The following is a 5003-nucleotide window of genomic DNA, read 5'->3' on the forward strand; positions in this document are numbered from 1 at the left end:
ATGGTGGGGTGGAGGAGCTGCAGCCAGCGTCCAGCAGCTGATGGTTGGGTGGAGGAGCAGCAGCCAGCCTCCAGCAGCTGATGGCGGGGTGCAGGAGCAGCAGCCAGCCTCCAGCAGCTGATGGCGGGGTGGAGGAGCTGCAGCCAGCCTCCAGCAGCCAGCCTCCAGCTAGTGATGGCGGGGTGGAGAAGCAGGCAGCCTCCATCAGCTGATGGCGGGGTGGAGGAGCAGAAGCCAGCCTCCAGCTGGTGATGGCGGGGTGCAGGAGCTGCAGGCAGCCTCCAGCAGCTGATGGCGGGGTGGAGGAGCTGCAGCCAGCCTCCAGCAGCCAGCCTCCAGCTAGTGATGGCGGGGTGGAGAAGCAGGCAGCCTCCATCAGCTGATGGCGGGGTGGAGGAGCAGAAGCCAGCCTCCAGCAGCTGATGGCGGGGTGCAGGAGGTGCAGGCAGCCTCCAGCAGCTGATGGCGGGGTGCAGGAGCAGCAGGCAGCCTCCAGCAGCTGATGGCGGGGTGCAGGAGCTGCAACCAGCCTCCAGCTGGTGATGGCGGGGTGGAGGAGCTGCAGCCAGCCTCCAGCAGCCAGCCCCCAGCAGCTGATGGCGGGGTGGAGGAGCAGAAGCCAGCCTCCAGCAGCTGATGGTGGGGTGCAGGAGCTGCAGCCAGCCTCCAGCAGCCAGCCTCCAGCTGGTGATGGCGGGGTGGAGGAGCAGCAGCAGACAGCCTCCAGCAGCCAGCCAGCCTCCAGGAGCTGATGGCGGTGTGTGGGAGCAGCAGCCAGCCTCCAGCGTTCAGCCAGCATCCATCAGCTGATGGCGGTGTGAAGGAGCTGCAGCCAGCCTCCAGCAGGTCATGGTGGGGTGGAGGAGCAGCAGCCAGCCTCCAGCAGCTGATGGCGGGTTGCAGGAGCTGCAGCCAGCCTCCAGCAAATGATGGCGGGGTGCAGGAGCTGCAGGCAGCCTCCAGCAGCTGATGGCGGGGTGCAGGAGCAGCAGGCAGCCTCCAGCTGCTGATGACGGGGTGCAGGAGCTGCAACCAGCCTCCAGCTGGTGATGGTGGGGTGGAGGAGCTGCAGCCAGCCTCGAACAGCTGATGGCAGGGTGCAGGAGCAGCAGCCAGCCTCCAGCAGCTGATGGCGGGGCGCAGGAGCTGCAGGCAGCCTCCAGCAGCTGATGGCGGGGTGCAGGAGCAGCAGCCAGCCTCCAGCTGGTGATGGCGGGGTGAAGGAGCTGCAGCCAGCCACCAGCAGCTGATGGCGGGGTGAAGGAGCTGCAGCCAGCCACCAGCAGCTGATGGCGGGGTGGAGGAGCTGCAGCCAGCGTCCAGCAGCTGATGGTTGGGTGGTGGAGGAGCAGCAGCCAGCCTCCAGCAGCTGATGGCGGGGTGCAGGAGCAGCAGCCAGCGTCCAGCAGCTGATGGTTGGGTGGAGGAGCAGCAGCCAGCCTCCAGCAGCTGCTGGCGGGGTGCAGGAGCAGCAGCCAGCCTCCAGCAGCTGATGGCGGGGTGCAGGAGCTGCAGGCAGCCTCCAGCAGCTGATGGCGGTGTGCAGGAGCTGCAGCCAGCCTCCAGCAGCTGATGGCGGGGTGCAGGGGCTGCAGGCAGCCTCCAGCAGCTGATGGCGGGGTGCAGGAGCTGCAACCAGCCTCCAGCTGGTGATGGCGGGGTGGAGGAGCAGCAGCCAGCCTCCAGCAGCCAGCCTCCAGCTGCTGATGGCGGGGTGGAGGAACAGAAGCCTCCAGCAGCTGATGGCAGGGTGCAGGAGCAGCAGCCAGCCTCCAGCTGGTGATGGCGGGGTGGAGGAGCTGAAACCTGGGTCGGACCTGGTCTGCAGCAGGGCCCATTACCACTCAGAAGCTGATGGCAGTGTGTGTTTAGGTCCCTGCGGGGTGGATGAGCTGAAACCTGGGTCAGACTTGGTGTGCAGCAGGGCTCAGCACCCTCCAGAAGCCGATGACAGTGTGTCTTTAACTCCCTGCCTGGTGGGAGAGCTGAAAGCTGGGTCGGACCTGGTCTTTAGCAGAGCTCAGCAGCCTCCAGAAGCTGATGGCAGTGTGTGTTTCATCCCCTGCGGGGTGGGAGAGCTGAAACGTGGGTCGGACCTGGTCTGCAGCAGGGCCCATCACCATCCAGAAGCTGACGGCGGTGTGTGTTTAAGTCCCTGCGGGGTGGGAGAGCCTAACCTGGGTCGGACCTGGTCTGCAGCAGAGCTCAGCAGCCTCCAGAACCTGATGGCAGTGTGTCTTTAATCCACTGCGGGGTGCAGGAGCTGAAACCTGGGTCGGACCTGGTCTGCAGCAGGGCTCAGCAGCCAGCAGAAGGTGACGGCAGTGTGTGTTTAGTTCCCTGCGGGGTGCAGGAGCTGAAACCTGGGTCGGACCTGGTCTGCAGCAGAGCTCAGCAGCCAGCAGAAGGTGATGGCAGTGTGTGTTTAAGTCCCTGCCTGGTGGGAGAGCTGAAACCTGGGTCGGACCTGGTCTATAGAAGAGCTCAGCAGCCTCCAGAAGCTGATGGCAGTGTGTGTGTTTTGGTCCCTGCGGGGTGCAGGAGCAGGAACCCGGGTCGGACCTGGTCTATAGCGGAGCTCAGCAGCCTCCAGCAGCTGATGGCAGTGTGTGTTTAATTCCCTGCCTGGTGGGAGAGCTGTAACCCGGGTCGGACTTGGTCTGCAGCAGGGCCCATCACCATCCAGAAGCTGATGGCAGTGTGTCTTTAATTCCCTGCGGGGTGGAGGAGCAGAAACCTGGGTCGGACCTGGTCTATAGCAGAGCTCAGCAGCCTCCAGAAGCTGATGGCAGTGTGTGTTCAAGTCCCTGCGGGGTGGGAGAGCTGAAACCTGGGTCGGACCTGGTCTATAGAAGAGCTCAGCAGCCTCCAGCAGCTGATGGCAGTGTGTGTTTAAGTCCCTGCGGGGTGGGAGAGCTATATCCCGGGTCGGACCTGGTCTATAGCAGAGCTCAGCAGCCTCCAGCAGCTGATGGCAGTGTGTGTTTAAGTCCCTGCGGGGTGGGAGAGCTGAAACCTCGGTCGGACCTGGTCTATGGCAGAGCTCAGCAGCCTCCAGAAGCTGATGGCAGCGTGCCTCTAAGTCCCTGCCTGGTGGGAGAGCTGAAACCTGGGTCGGACATGGTCTGCAGCAGGGCTCGGCAGCCTCCAGCAGCTGATGGCAGTGTGTCTTTAAGTCCCTGCCTGGTGGGAGAGCTGAAACCTGGGTCGGACCTGGTCTATAGCAGAGCTCAGCAGCCTCCAGCAGCTGATGGCAGTGTGTGTTTAAGTCCCTGCCTGGTGTGAGAGCTGAAACCTGGGTCGGACCTGGTCTATAGAAGAGCTCAGCAGCCTCCAGCAGCTGATGGCAGTGTGTCTTTAAGTCACTGCCTGGTGGGAGAGCTGAAACCTGGGTCGGACCTGGTCTATAGTAGAGCTCAGCAGCCTCCAGCAGCTGATTGCAGTGTGTGTTTAAGTCCCTGCCTGGTGGGAGAGCTGATATCCGGGTCGGACCTGGTCCACAGCAGGGCCCATCACCCTCCAGAAGCTGGTGGCAGTGTGTGTTTAAGTCCCTGCGGGGTGCAGGAGCAGAAACCTGGGTGGGACCTGGTCTGCAGCAGAGCTCGGCAGCCTCCAGCAGCTGATGGCAGTGAGTGTTTAAGTCCCTGCGGGGTGGGAGAGCTATATCCCGGGTCAGACCTGGTCTAAAGCAGGGCCCATCACCCTCCAGAAGCTGGTGGCAGTGTGTGTTTAAGTCCCTGCGGGGTGGAGGAGCAGAAACCTGGGTCGGACCCGGTCTACAGCAGAGCTCAGCAGCCCCCAGAAGCTGATGGCAGTGTGTGTGTGTGTGTGTGTGTTTAAGTCTCTGCCTGGTTGGAGAGCCGATACCTGGGTCGGACCTGGTCTGCAGCAGGGCTCAGCAGCCTCCAGAAGCTGATGGCAGTGTGTCTTTCATTCCCTGCGGGGTGCAGGAGCAGAAACCTGGGTCGGACCTGGTCTATAGCGGAGCTCAGCAGCCTCCAGCAGCTGATGGCAGTGTGTGTGTTAAAGACCCTGCGGGGTGGGAGAGCTGAAACCTGGGTCGGACCTGGTCTGCAGCAGGGCTCAGCAGCCCCCAGAAGCTGATGGCTGTGTGTGTTTAAGTCCCTGCGGGGTGGGAGAGCTGAAACCTGGGTCGGACCTGGCCCGCAGCAGGGCCCATCACCCTCCAGAAGCTGATGGCGGTGTGGGTTTAAGTCCCTGCGGGGTTGAGGAGCTGAAACCTGGGTCGGACCTGGTCTGCAGCAGGGCCCATCACCATCCAGAAGCTGATGGCTGTGTGTGTTTAAGTCCCAGGGGGGTGGGAGAGCCATAACCTGGGTCGGACCTGGTCTGCAGCAGGGCTCAGCAGCCTCCAGTTGCAGATGGCAGTGTGTGTTTAGTTCCCTGCGGGGTGCAGGAGCTGAAACCTGGGTCGGACCTGGTCTATAGCAGAGCTCAGCAGCCTCCAGAAGCTGATGGCAGTGTGTCTTCAATTCCCTGCGGGGTGCAGGAGCTGATACCTGGGTCGGACCTGGTCTGCAGCAGGGCCCATCACCATCCAGACGCTGATGGCAGTGTGTGTTTAAGTCCTAGTGGGCTGCAGGAGCTGAAACCTGGGTCGGACCTGCTCTATAGTAGAGCTCAGCAGCCTCCAGAAGCTGATGGCAGTGTGTCTTTAAGTCCCTGCGGGGTGGGATAGCTGAAACCTGGGTCGGACCTGGTCTGCAGCAGGGCCCATCACCATCCAGACGCTGATGGCAGTGTGTGTTTAAGTCCTAGTGGGCTGCAGGAGCTGAAACCTGGGTCGGACCTGCTCTATAGTAGAGCTCAGCAGCCTCCAGAAGCTGATGGCAGTGTGTCTTTAAGTCCCTGCGGGGTGGGATAGCTGAAACCTGGGTCGGACCTGGTCTGCAGCAGGGCCCATCACCCTCCAGAAGCTGTTGGCAGTGTGTCTTCCATTCCTAGTGGGGCAGGGGAGCAAAGACCTGGGCAGAGGAGCGCCT

Source organism: Nothobranchius furzeri, unplaced genomic scaffold (genome assembly GCF_043380555.1).
Source record: "Nothobranchius furzeri strain GRZ-AD unplaced genomic scaffold, NfurGRZ-RIMD1 Scf200, whole genome shotgun sequence".
Taxonomy (NCBI): Eukaryota; Metazoa; Chordata; class Actinopteri; order Cyprinodontiformes; family Nothobranchiidae; genus Nothobranchius; species Nothobranchius furzeri.